Source organism: Tupaia chinensis, unplaced genomic scaffold (genome assembly GCF_000334495.1).
Source record: "Tupaia chinensis unplaced genomic scaffold, TupChi_1.0 Scaffold000597_1, whole genome shotgun sequence".
In the NCBI taxonomy this organism is placed as follows: Eukaryota; Metazoa; Chordata; class Mammalia; order Scandentia; family Tupaiidae; genus Tupaia; species Tupaia belangeri.
In genome coordinates, this window is record NW_006160114.1 from 5,670,216 (window position 1) to 5,685,746 (window position 15,531).

The window sequence follows — 15,531 nt, forward strand, 5'->3', positions numbered from 1 at the left end:
CTGAGTAGATGTTGTTCCCTTCAGATAGCTCATGACCTCTGCTGTAGTGCCTGCCACTTGTCCACTGTACTCACAGGCACTTGCTTAGGTGGCTTCATTTATGTATATTATAGACCTGGTCCATGTACAGATAGGAGTTTGTAACCCTGGTATATCTGTTCAGTTATGAATCTGGCCTGGTCACTGTGGTGTAATTGTAACAACTGCTCTTCAAAGCTCAAGACCACATGGCTGACCATGGGTTCAGATTCCTGAGTGAATATGAAAACATGCAGCATGTGTGTGGGTACCCAAAATCCTAAGGAGGAGTGCTGGAAAAAAGGGATTGCAATGTGACAAGGGAATTGCAATGAACAACCTCTGCTGAGGTTGTTCCCTTTTTCTCTCTGGCATATATGCACATGTGCTCTCTAGTATAAAAACAAAAACAAACAAAAAAACAAAAACTGCAAATCTGTTTTTGTTTCTAAGTGCATAAAACTGAAAAAATAATTAGCATAAATCCTTATATCTTAAGGAGATCTTAACCCATTTTCTGTATAGTTTAGGTAATTCAGCACCAGAAAGGAAAATATGCCATTTTAATTTACGGAAGTCATGTAGGGCTGGCAGGTGTCACGGTAATTAAGGGCGCTGCACTACCACATGGTCGACCACAGTTAGAGTTCCGAACATGACGGCTTGCTTTCTCTCTCTCTCTTTCTCTCTCTGTCCCTCTCTGGTGAAGCTAATAAATAAATAAATAAATAAAGTTAAACAAAAAGTCATGTAAAATTTAGGAGTTAAATATTGACAGCATATTAAGACTGAGAAGCGTTTAGGCAAGGAATACAAGAAACTTTAAATTGAGAAAGAGGAGGGAATCTTCAAAATGTATACTATGCATACTATAAAAAAGCTATGAATTGATTTCAAATTGTTTTTTGTTTTTACACCAAGAGAAAGTCACACTTCAATTCCATTTTCCATTAAATTTTTTGATATCCTATCGTATATTATTATGATTCATTATAATAGTACATCAAAAGAAATAACAGATAAATATAATCATTCAACATATACTAAAAAGGAATGATTATGCATGATTTCAAAAGATAAAAGCAACCTTTTCCCCCACTGGTAGAGAGGGAATTCTTTTTTTTAAGTTTTTGTCTTGTGGCTTGTACGCTTGACGAAGAGTGAGACAGAGACAGAGAGAGGGAAAGTGAGAAATCACTACCCAGGGGGATGGCCACACTGCAATCCCTTCTCTATTCTTCTCCCAGGGTCTTGGGCATGTACACACATATGTCTGGCATGATTTTGAAGCCACCAGATCCAGGACTTGAATCATGGCCATGGTTTTATAGTCAAAACAACACCCGTTTGGGGCCAGATGTTGGCACAGTGATAAAATGCAATCCCAAGTGGATTCACAGATAGGGACCTAAGTAGTCTGAGAACCTAAGGAGGCAGGGCACACATTTGCCCATGGTTTGGGGCTGGCTGAAGGTGGAGATGGATCACAATATTGGAATCAGTTGGGGGTTTTCTTTCTCTCTGTCTCTCTTACTCATGGAAGAAAAATTTAACCACGAATACTCAAAAAAACAAAACATTATCTCATAGTTTTCAAAAAAATAAAAAGATTTTTAAAATGAAGAAAGCCTAAGGGACTTATCTGTGGAATACCATTAAGTAAACAATACTTGGATGTATGGAAATTCCAGAAGAGACAGAAAAAGGAATAGAAAAATTATTTTATAAAATAATCTCTGAAAACTTCCCAAGTTATGGGAGTAATGTGGATATCCAGGTCTAGGAAGCTCAGTTTCCCAAATAGTTCAACCCAAAAAAGGTCTTCTCCAAGGCAAATTGTAGTTAAACTATTAAAAGACAAAGACAAAAGGAGAATTCTAAAAACAGGAAGAGAAAAATATCAAATCATATATAAAGGAGCCGCTGATAAACAAACAACAGATTTCTCAGCAGAAATGTTAAAAGAGAATGGGAGGATATATTAAAAGCACTTAAAAAAAAACTAAAGCAAAACAAAACATACTATATTTAGCATAGTTATACTTTTGTATATCCTTATAAACTTTATTTTTTTCTTTCCAATATATAGGTGGTACCTTAAAATGAAATAAGATAGAGAAAAATTAAAGCCTTATTACTACTTACATTTCAGAAATGGGAAAATTCACATTTTAAGTAGTTTAGTGCTTATTTATAAAATCTAGTTAGATAGATCTTCCAGACATCTTCCTTTACTTGACTTTCAGACTTCTAAATCATTCATATTGAGCATTTGTACCATTAAGGAAAGTACATATTTTTTTGACCAAAAAAAGGCAACAACAAAAATTATTCATGAAGTTCTGAGATCTTTATAGGACATTAGGTGAGCTGAGCGTTCATGAGATCATTCTCACAAGAGCAAGTGAAGAAAGAAAATGAGACCATATCATCACACATGCACATAGTGCAGAGTCCTAAAGGGAAGGATCTGTGGGTTTTCATAGAGCACCTAGCAGGTCTGTCACCTTTGGGGTCTCATCTGCCTGTTCTATGGGCAAGGAATAGGGGTACGCACTACATTGAACTTGCTTTTCCTCTTTCCATAAAATGCACAAGAGTGCCATATGCCAGGGAAAAGGGAGCTTTCTCTTCATACTAGGCTAAATGTATTTGTGTTAGACGTTCCTATTTTGCAGGTGATAAAACTGGGTGAAAGCAATAGTAGCGGTACTAATTGTGCCATGCAGCAGGTGAACCAGAAAATATGTAGGTTGCATATTTCCATCTCTAGGGTATTTTATGACAGCTGGAAACTTAGGAAAGGATTGATTTGCAATGGAAACACTGACACAACTTTCATAATAAAAGTACAAATGACATCACAAAGATTATAATTCTATGACATGTTCTCTTGTCATAAGATTTAAAGGATTCAATTAAACACACACAACAACAACTTTCCTTGCATGACTTGGAGTGCTGAGGAAACTTTCACCAGGATTTGAAATTCAGGAAATAAATGACCTGCCATGATCATAGCGAATAAAGATAACAGTAACAACGAAATCCTAGCCACAGCAATCTGCCTGCATAGCCAGACATGAACAAAGCAAGAAAGAAGCTGGCTCACACCATTTGCCCTGGTCATTCTCATCCATCCCCCACACCCCTTGCTTGCCTTGCTGCTGAATCTGTTTGTATCCATAACTGTTCACTACCCAAGCCTCCCTAGCAACAATGCACTGACGACTACAAGCCTTCAGTGAAGTATTTTCCGAGAGAAAAGTCTGCACTCTTCAGGGCTTTGCAAATTGTGAAAAGAAAAACAAGTGTACCACAAACTGCCCAGTTTTACACCTTAAACCTTGAAAACTTCTTTCTCATTAGACAGACTTCCTCATCTATTATTCACCATTGATGCAATATTTACTGAGCAGCACATAGCCTTGATCCATTCTGGGGATTCTGCAGAATCAGGACAAACCTTCCCATTCTTTAGAGGCAGCCAACGGCAGCCCCCAGAGAGAAGGGCATGTGGCCAAAGGAAATCTACACATTACTCCTTACTGTCTTGTTATTCTTACCTCCTTGGTAATATTTGGGGGGTGGGTATCTGTTACATGAGACAGAAAAATGAGAGAAGAAATAGCGTTATAAAATGTTAGAAGGGAAAAGAAGGTTATATTTCTGAAATGGAGAAAACTAGAAACTGGCGTATAAAGATATGGGGAGTATACTGAAGAACACCTTTTTTTTTCCTCCTAAGACTCAATTATCTATTACATTGTCCATTTGATGAAAATAAATTAGCACAGATGCTTTAAGTTTCTATGTCTATTCTGTGACTCTCTCTACCCCTTACCTCCATGAAGCCCATGTGTGGAGGCAGAAAGGCCAAGAATGTGGCTACTTTTGACCCCCAGAGTGAAGAAGAGGGTGATGTGGACCTAGTTAGCAGGATAGTGTGGTAAATGAAAAGAGACAGACTTAACAGAGATTTAGGAGGGAGTATGACCAGGAATTTCTAATGACCACATGAGAGGGGAATCTGGAAAGGAGACAAATGAGTCAAAGAGAATGTCCCAATTTCTTGTTCAGGCAAGACTTGGGCTGTCAGTGCAATTCACTGTGACACTAAGGTAAAGAACACCAAGGAAACAGTAGGTTGAAGTTGGTTCATAAGAAATGAAGTGGTTCGGAAAATAATAATTTGTGGCATGAAAGAACAAACTGATGGAGCTTTCAAATGTTAGTGTAAGATGATCATCCTTTCTTTCTTTAGTGAAGTAGAGGGACGTGACTGCCTCCCCATGCGCTCCTCCTGAGGATATCTCCTAAAAAGCACCTAGGGCCTACGGAACGTCCAACTTTGGATTTCACGAAGACAGGATTTCACAAGGGCCTTCTGCCCCTTCACATTGTAAATTCACCTCTACAAGAAGAACACAGATGTCCTTCAGAAGGTGTATGTGTATATATACATATACACACATATATATATATACACATATATACACACACATATATATGTATATATACATATACACACACACACACAATCACATACAACAGGTGCATCCTCTTGTCTCTCATATAGATAGAATTTAAATTGTTCTGCTTTTTACTTGTATTAATGTATTTGAATAAATTCTGTCCAGACATTGCAGTCACTTTTCTGCTACCTTTGCATGCATGTATATATGATAATACTTACTCAATTTTAAATTGTTTCCCCTCTTTCTTCTGTATTGGTAGGGAGAAGTCTTGCATCAACAGGAGTGCTTTATTTTTCCAAAAAGTAGGTATGGAATGTGTAAGTGGAAATGTCCAGAAACATTTAATGTAAGGACTTGATATTATTAACTTATAAAAGTCAGAAATTATCTTGAGAGTGAAAAGAAAAAGACAGTGAGGTTAAATCCCTAAAGATAGGAAGAGGCAATGAGATGCTCACTGCAGAGACAGAGAAGGCTTTATAGAGAAGAAGGAAGAAGAGAACTGTGCTTCTTGTTTATATGTAATAAAATCTTCTCATAGACAGGGTAGTATCACAATGGTTGAGATTAGAACAGTTCCTTTACCCTAAAATGTTTGTGTGCCCATTGGAGCAGATTCCCTCCCCACACTGCTGACTCTGTCAACCACTGGTCTGCTCCTTGTCCCTGCCATTTTGCCTTCTAGACTTCCATATAAATTTTACAGTGTTTAGTCTTGGAATTAACCCAACTTGCTAAGGATTTTTTTTAAAAAAATAATTATTTATTTAATTTAATTTAATTTTTCATTTATTTTAATTTGACCAGAGAGTGGCATAGAAAGAGAGAGAGGGAAAGTGAGAAATCAAACCACCAGGTCTGGGACTTGAACCATAGTCGGCTGTATGAGAGTTTCCAGCACCTTAACCACCATGCCACCTGCTAGTCTTGGGATTTTTTTAAAAAACCTCATTTCTGGATTGCTAAGACTTTTTTTTCTTTTTTCTTTAGATTTTTTACATATATATTGAATGAATTCTTCCACAAATTTCCTTCTCATATCTTTTCCAGACTTGAGGATCAAGGTCACTGTAACCTCATAAAATTATCTAGGGAACTATTCCCTTTCATAAGTCCTTAAAAAGATATGTAAAATATTGGGATACTTCACTCCTTGAAAGGTGCATAGGGCTCATTGTCTTATGTGTTCTTGCAGGAAGATTTGAAACGACTGATTTAAGTTATAAAATTATTATGAGACTCTTCAGGCTTTTTATTTCTTTTTGGATCTGATTTGGTAAGTTATTTGTACTAGGCCTCTTAGATCTTTTCATCTAACTTTAAAATTTAATGACACGAAGTTGTTCATAATATTCCATCTGAATTTTATAATCTCTGCTGCATATGTAATTATGTCCATTTCTTTAAAATTCCTAACATGGCTTATTCATACAAATTTTTATACATTTTTGCCATAGATTTATATTTTTTCCTTTTTGTTTAAAGAATCAGCTATTAAGTGTATTAATCTTCTGTATTGTATGTCTGTTATCCATCTGAAAGTGTAATGGGCAGAATAAAATTTCCTTGAAGTGCTTTTCTGTTAGGTGGATTTTTTTTCTAGCCTATCTTTCCACAGTAATATAGTCAGCTCCATGGCTCCTGATCTAATCTGTGCATTTTCCTTCTAGCGTCTCTATCTCTATATATATATAAAATTTTATGAGTGAGAGAAACAGAGACAAAAAGAGAGAAAGAGAGAGAGAGAGAGACAGCACCCCCAATAGCGTCTTGAGATCTGCTTCCAGCCTTCAGCCAGTACGGGCCTGGCATACTCAGGGAGCCTCTGGACTTAAACTGGGACCCTTTTCATGTGGGCTAGCCTGCTAGGGTCTGGACCCATCCAGTTTCTCCTCTTCAAGTGGTGTGGGGGGTGGAGGGGTTTGGCTTACCACCCGCTCAGTCTCCCTCTCATTCTTCTCAAAATGATTATCTCCCAAACTCGAATGTTGCCATCAGAACACGAACAGATTTGGGTTAGGAGGTCATTGCTTACTCATTTGCTTTCAGCTTGCTTTTCTCTCCTTTTTTTCCTTGTATGTATTTTACATACTGTCCTGCAAGCTCACCAGTACATTCTTAAATGTGCTTATTATAATCTATCCAGAGGACATTATAAGAGAAGGGCTTTTAAAAATATCCACCCTGTGCCTTGCTTAGATGTAAAGACCATTTAATTAAAAACCAACTTAAACTAAAAAAAAAATAGAAAAAAAGTTTCTGTATAGTAGAGCTGATTAAAGGAAATATAATGTGGGCCACATGAAATTTAAAATTTCTGAGTGACCACTTTAATAAAAAGGGAAAAGAGGGGCAGAAGATGTCATAGTGGTTATGTTATTGGATTCTCAAATCCCTGTCCCAGTGGCTTAAAACTCATGTCAGGCACATATGCACGTGTGCCCAAAATCTCAGGAGGAGAACAGAGGAGTAGGAATTGTGGCATGGCCATTCCCCCTAGGAGTGATTTCTCACTTTCTTTCTCACTGTCTCTGTCTCTCTCTGATAAGCTCACACACCCCAAAGAAGAAACTTCTCCAAAATAAATAAAGAAAAGGAAAAATAAATAGGTATAATTAATTTTAATTATACATTTATATCAACATAAATATATACACATGCATATTTAAAATGTAAGTAACCATCCTCTCTTTCATTTAAAAATATATTTCCATGATTTCAAAAATAATGTATTTTATTTAATTCTATGTATCCAAAATATTACCGTCTCAATAGGATATAAATGCTGTTAATGAAATATTTTACTTTGTTTTTGTACTATATCTTAAAAATCCAGTATGTATTTTATGCTTACTGTGCAGCTTAATATGGATCTGCTGCATTTCAGACTAGGCTCCAACTACTCGAGTTCAATGTCATTTGTGGCTACCTGCTACCACATTAGTACAATTTTATAATATCTTTACCATATTTTTATATTTGTCTAGCTTTTTTTTATATCTTAATCTCTTAGATCTTTTCCTGATATCATTATTGTCTTTTGTGTTTAGAAAATGATTCTTATTTTCTCTATATGCAAAGAAAGAAAAATATTTTATGTGCTTCTTTGGTTTTACAACTTTAATTACCACTGGACATGATATTGCCAAAATATCTCTAATTGTTCTTATAACCCTACTGTGATAAAGCCTACTTGAAACAAGAAATGAAGGAAATGCTACCCTTAGAGATTTAAAATTTTGGATTTAAAAGTAAGTTGCCATTTGATGTACTTAGAATTTGTATTCCTTGGGGCCAGCAGTTGGTGTAACAGCTATGTTGCCACGTTGGGGAAATTATCATAGAGAGGTTGTACTTGATCCAAGTCTTGAATGATGTTCAGTCATAAATGCATACATTCAGTCAATGGCTTAAGAATATCACATAGAAGCCGGCGATGTTTCTAAGTGAAGCCATTTAATTATAGCTAAATTTTAAAAATTCTCACAGATTTGCCTTAGTTTTTTCTTTAGGTGTAGACTTGACAATCCAGAAAGAAAAAAAAAGAAAGAAAAAGGAAAGAAAAAGGAAAGAAAAACTGAAACATGTCAGTATGAGTAAAAACCACACCATTGTTGATAGAAAATTGTGATAGTTGCTTTTATGATAATAATGTGTGTGTGTGCCTAAAATCCCAGAGGAAATTGGAGGAGAGGGGGATTGTGGCATGGTCATCTTTTCTGGAGATGGTTTCCCTCTCTTAGTTTCTTTCTGGCAAGTGCAAGCACCCTATGGCAAAAACCAAAACAAAACAAAAACACAAGACTTTTTGGGGTCAGATATTGATTTAAAAATATATTTCCATGATTTCAAAAATAATGTATTTTATTTAATTCTATGTATCCAAAATATTACCGTCTCAATAGGATATAAATGCTGTTAATGAAATATTTTACTTTGTTTTTGTACTATATCTTAAAAATCCAGTATGTATTTTATGCTTACTGTGCAGCTTAATATGGATCTGCTGCATTTCAGACTAGGCTCCAACTACTCGAGTTCAATGTCATTTGTGGCTACCTGCTACCACATTAGTACAATTTTATAATATCTTTACCATATTTTTATATTTGTCTAGCTTTTTTTTATATCTTAATCTCTTAGATCTTTTCCTGATATCATTATTGTCTTTTGTGTTTAGAAAATGATTCTTATTTTCTCTATATGCAAAGAAAGAAAAATATTTTATGTGCTTCTTTGGTTTTACAACTTTAATTACCACTGGACATGATATTGCCAAAATATCTCTAATTGTTCTTATAACCCTACTGTGATAAAGCCTACTTGAAACAAGAAATGAAGGAAATGCTACCCTTAGAGATTTAAAATTTTGGATTTAAAAGTAAGTTGCCATTTGATGTACTTAGAATTTGTATTCCTTGGGGCCAGCAGTTGGTGTAACAGCTATGTTGCCACGTTGGGGAAATTATCATAGAGAGGTTGTACTTGATCCAAGTCTTGAATGATGTTCAGTCATAAATGCATACATTCAGTCAATGGCTTAAGAATATCACATAGAAGCCGGCGATGTTTCTAAGTGAAGCCATTTAATTATAGCTAAATTTTAAAAATTCTCACAGATTTGCCTTAGTTTTTTCTTTAGGTGTAGACTTGACAATCCAGAAAGAAAAAAAAAGAAAGAAAAAGGAAAGAAAAAGGAAAGAAAAACTGAAACATGTCAGTATGAGTAAAAACCACACCATTGTTGATAGAAAATTGTGATAGTTGCTTTTATGATAATAATGTGTGTGTGTGCCTAAAATCCCAGAGGAAATTGGAGGAGAGGGGGATTGTGGCATGGTCATCTTTTCTGGAGATGGTTTCCCTCTCTTAGTTTCTTTCTGGCAAGTGCAAGCACCCTATGGCAAAAACCAAAACAAAACAAAAACACAAGACTTTTTGGGGTCAGATATTGGTGCAGTGGTAATGTAACTAGACCCATATGGGAAGGTTTCAGATTCATTTTCCAGGGCATCCCTGTGCATTCTGGGTAGGTGTGTGCACATGCACCCATTATCTGGGCTGGCTGAGGCTGTAGGTGAATCACGGTGTGAAGACACTGTTGGGGGTTCCTCTATCTCTCTCTATATATCTTTTATGGGAGAAAGGAAGAAATAATAAAAAAATTAAAGGTATTTCTTTCTAATGTGATGATTGAAAAGTAATTGACTCAAGGCTTGTAGAATAGCAACAATATGAAATGTCTTTTATAGAGCATAAACTATCTCCAACGGTTTAAATGATTTAATTTTTTCTTCTTAGTTTTTGTATTTCCTTTGATTAGTTGATATGAAATTATCTCAATTCTTGCTCAGATTTGATGGACAGTCCCTTCCTTTCTTCCTTTCCTCCCTCTCTTCTTTATTCCCTTCTTTCTTTTCTCAGTGAAACCAAATGAAGTTCCTTAGCAAAATGATTGCAACTGCTTAAGTGAATCAACTGTGTCTCAATAATAGTTCTCTTGTCTTCTCATTAATCTTGGGTAAAGGCAAGTCAGAAACACTTTTGCAAGGACAAAAAATGCATGAAAATAGAGTAAGTTACCCATCCTTGACCTTCAGTAATTTTTAATAGCCAAGAAAATGGCCAGAATCCAGTGAACACCCTTTAGAAACTGCCACCGATGAGTGAGTAGCACATTCAGTTGAAGGTGAATCTTGTGGGCACACACTATGAGAAGCAAACTTTTTCATAGGAAAAATACAAAGCTACCAAAACACAGGCTGAGAGAATAGCCTGGAAAGAGGCACATCAAGGGATCTAAAATGCCCAGATGAAGGCAAGGCAGAGTCATTTCAAAGGCATCCTAATCTTTTCATTTTACTCTGGGGGACCACAGTCTCAGCTGACCAGTGAGTAAGGAGATCCCTGACATGGATCTGTGTGATGCAGCTGTTTGGAGCAGGATGAATAGCACAGAAAAATATTTTCTCTAACCCACAGTGCTCAGTAGGGAAGACTGTGTATCCTTACAGATGGAAACCAAAAGAACTTACTAGTGGTTTGATATTGAATTTTGATATTGTAAGTATTCAATACATACTTAACAATGGAAACCATAATAATAATCCTTGCCATTGAACATTCCTAAAAGTGATTACTTGAAGGGATAACTACATAGCTATGGCACAATTCAACAAAACAAAATACATAAAGGTCCCTTGGTCCCCTCCTCTAAAGAAGTTGTGAGCCTCACAAACTGAACTTCAGAAGAGCACTCTGCCCAGTGGAAATTCAGGCAGGTATACCTGGAAGGTGCTGCCCTCGCTACCCAGCCAGAACAGGGAGTGGGCAGGGATTCAGCTGGGCAAGATAAAAATGCTGGGCAGCTTTCCAGCTTCTTTAGAGTCAAGACTTGACAGTGAGACTTCATTAGTTTTATTACAGCACCATCAATTCCCTAAATGTCATATGAATTCTTATTCAAATACCAGCAAAGAAATATAATCTAAAGACAAACATAACTTGTTTGGTGATTATTCAGTGTTTATAAATATTCACATCCTGGCTCTCTTCCAGGAAAAACATGGAGAGCTGATGATTCTTGATTCTGATGTTGATAATTTATGGGAAATTTAATTTTGTTATGTTAAAGTAGGGGAGGGAATAAGTTTAGTATTAGACTAGCCCCTTCTGAGAAAGTTCCACCAGGTTAAGTTCTGAGAGTCTATGGATGAACATTACTATTACTTTATAAAACAATATCAATTTTCCATGCCCTATAACTGCTATAGTTAATCTGAAAGAGGTGGTATGATATGTGCATAAATGGCCTTTTTGGACTTTTTTTTTAAGTCCCCCAGCCATCTTATTTCCCCATGCTTTCACAACTGTATTCTTGGGAACCCCAATCCTATGAGATACTGAATGACAGGAAAAACAAAAGGTTTTTATGGTGAAGTAAGTTCAGAAGAAGTTGCATATTCCCATTTCTTAGAGAAACAAAACAAAGATAAATAGGTTGAAGATTTTTAGAAGTTCAAAAAGTAGTTTAAGAATGCTTAACCCATCATTTTTCAAAGTTTGTTTGATTAGAAATAATTTTCACTTTGAACTATTAATATTGGGTCACTGAGAAAGTCATGACACATTTCTGCATAGAAAAACATAGAAATATAAATCACAACTTTCCCAACAACCTAATATATTGATATCAAGATCCTTAGAAATTTTCTTTACAAAGCATTTATAAAACATTTATGTTAAAGTGATTATTCTAAAATATAAAACGAGTATTTTACAATTGTGCTTAAATATTTAATTGGTTGTCCATTTCCCTAAAAGCCAAGTTCAAGAACACTCAATAGGAACACATGATCCTTCATACTTTCATCCTGTTACCTCTCATTTGCAAACTCTCTATAACCTATACCTAAACTATTTTCAAAGAATCTTCTGCTCTCTAAGACCTCATGTGCTACACTTTTTGTCTGGATTTTCTTTTCTATCCCATCCTGATAGAAAATCCCTCATCAGCCTTTAGCTACAGCTCAAACATCATCAAAGAAAATGTCTTTGACCACCACCCTAGCCAACCCACAATTAGCAACAGTTCTGTGTTTATTCTCCTGGCTTTTGGAAACTGTGTGTAAGTGTCTACTTGTATAGGTTGTTGGTGTTTTAATTTCTATGGTTGTCTTCTCCACTGCACTTCAAACTGCTTGACAGCAGGGTTGTGGTATATTTGTATTAGTATCTTTTAAAGGTAGGTTAAAGTAAGACTTCAGTGAAGATTGTTAAAATAACAAATGAATATAGAAGGAAATTTCTCTAACATGTAATTGTAATAGTAAGTGAGAGTTTGGCTGAATTCGCTCAAATTCAATCAATAGAGAGTAGATTGACTCTAATCAAAATAGAAGTAGAGGGTCTGGCATGTGGCATGGTGCTGGACTCCCACATGGCTGACCATGGTTCAAATAGCTGAACCTGGTGGCTAGCTTTCTCTCTCTTCCCCCTCTCTCATTGTCTTTTTCTGGTCAAATTGAATAATAATAATAATAAAATATTTTTTAAAAAATAGAGTAGTAGATTGAATTCTCTTGACTTCTCCTTGGGAAGGAAAATTAAACATGTATAAACTATTTAATTTTTTTTAGGCTGCTGTATGTACTTCCTGACTTAGGGCTCCAATTCATGTACTTATGAGCTGATTCCATCTAGGCAAATTTATGAAAATTCTATGTGCATTGATGGAATCCTCGTAGTCCAATTATGTAGACATACAAAGAATTACAGCAAACTGATAAAGTCTGACTTTGTACTGGTATTTGGGAGGACCAATAGCTCAGTAAGCAGACAGCTATTTATTGTGGAGTGTAAGCAATGTGGTGGTCAGTAAAAACATCCCAAGGCAGTAATATTTTTGCATAACTACAGGGCAGATTTAGTTCACCATGCTTAGACAAAAATTAAAAAACTGAAAAGGAATTTGCATTTTAAGAGAATGCTGGAATACAATGTTGGAAATAAGATCAATGTTTGCAATAGCACAGAATCCTCAAGTAAAGCCAAAGCAAAAGCTAAAATATAACCTTGCTGCAGCATTATGGAGTGTCTTTGCTCAATACCCTTGTTTATCTTCCTGCACTAAAGTGATAAATGAATTTGTAACTGCCTTTGAGATTTCATAACTCTCAGAAGCAATGCTTTTTCTCTTTTAAGATGATTTCAAAGGAAAACTAAAATATAGCAAAACCATGTAGGCAATGCTTAGAATGCTTGAACAAATAAATACACCTCTTTATTATATATATATTCACACATACATGCACATACACATTCAATTTTCTGTTTGTTTTCCTTTCAATATGTACTTTTTTTTTTTAGCAAATAGGACATGGTTTAATAAGGATATCATCTTGAAGGAATAGTTTCTGGAGATGACTGAATTGGTAGGATATAATTCAAGACCTCCTGTTGCTTTTAGACTTAAAGATGATGTTACTGAACCACCACTAGTCCGTCATGCACTTCTAATCCTTTCCTGTGTGGAAGAGAGTTATATCAAGCCCTTTACTCTGTTACTTCCATCAAAAGAAATGTCTTGAGTTTTACCTTGTGTGAAGTATTGTACCAGGATTACAATGATTAATGAAGATGGTTCTTGATATCCTAGTGAGGAAGGAAACAAACAAATAGGCTGCTGCAATGTATAAAAGTATTTTATTCTGGGAGTAAGGATAGGATGCCATGGAGGTACATAGCAGAGTATTAGAACAGGAAACGTTCATTTATTAAGGCAGTACACATGGTAGACTAGCTAGCAGACTAGCAATAGACATCTAGCTTGGACTTTATGGACCTGTTCTGTTCCTTGGTATAGTTATAATGATGACTTACTTCTTGCTCCATCGGCAATGCACAGTTACGGTTGCATCTATTAATGAAACTAGAAAGTTTTCCTTCTTTCACGTTTAATGAAATGTACATTTTAGCACCATTGTGAAAATGCAAATTACTTCACACATACCTGAAAGTCTTTTTTATTAGAATGAGACACTCGACAAAAAATATAAGTGAAAATTTTCATCATAATGACAGCATTGCAAATTGAGAGGAGAAGCCATGGTATCTATTGCATTCTTTCTTTGTATTTTTCAGTTAGGACACTGAGGCATAGACGAAGATGATTATGAATACAAGTTTAGAGCTTAAGATATAACTTCTTTGGAAGTGAAGTTTTGTGTTTGCCTTGTGGATAAGGGTAATAAAATTTATCATCATAATCACTCTTATAGTAACACTAATTATAAATATATGAGGTTTAAACATGACACTGCCATTGCATAGGCTAAAAATAGTTAAATATCAGCAGTGTCAAATAGTCCAAATTAATTTATTAGTATAATTATTTTATATTTAAAAGTCAATAAATATACTATAATAGATAAGTAATAAACAATAGCATATTAAAGATGAAGATGTGAAAGTAGTTTACCTCAGAAGGTATTAGGGAAGTACTTTTTCTGTAGAGAATTTTAAAACAATAAAAAACAAACTGACTTAAAATCAGTCTGCTTTTTATTATCACTATAAGCTGGCAATTCTAAATAATGTCAGATGTAAATTATTTCTCCTCCAAATATCTTTTGTTGTCTAACTTTCAAAGAATTGCTCTAGTTATTGTTGACAGTGTGTGTGTGTGTGTGTGTGTGTGTGTGTGTGTGTGAATGTGTGTGTGCATACATATTTCAAATTAGTACCTTTTTTCCCTCCTAAATAAACCTAGTACCCTAAATGAAAGTTAGTTGGGAGAACTCCCGTTATACAGTAAACCTCCAGCCCTTGCAGGCTCAGTGACACGTGTTAATCCATAATGATTTAGAATCTTTTGTGCTCACTTTGGCACAACCCCTGTAGTTCTTCATATTCTTACATTTAAACAGTAGGTTCTGTGTAAACAATGACAGGATGGAGATTATAAAGATCCGAGAAACAGACCTTGAGTTACTTTAATTCTGTTACTTTTTCTACAATATATCAAATAATACTATAAAAACAGAAGGAAAACCAGATGTTGGTGGGTCCATACAATATAATACTGCTTGGAAACAAAACTACTGCATACAAAACAACATGGGCAAATTTAAAAATAATTATGCTTGAAGATGCTATCAAATAAGAGCAGACACTGTCTAATTCTATTTATATGAAATTCTGGAAAATGTAAACTATAGTAACAGAAAGGAGGTTGATAGTCAGCTGCAGATAGGGTGGGTATAAAGAAATGTGAGGGAGAGAGTAATACAAAGGAGAATAAGAAAATTCTGGAGATGGTGCCAATAGGTGGTATGGTGGTTAAGGTGTTAGACTTCCACATGGCTGACCATGGTTCTAGTCCCAGACTAGTGGATTGAAAGTCATGGCGGATGGGGACCAGCAGATGGTGGAATGGCTTTGTCACTGGACTTCCATGTAGGCCACCATGGGTTGGGGCCCAGACCTGGTGGCTTAAACTCACACCAGGCATGTTACGTGCCCAAGATCTCTAGAG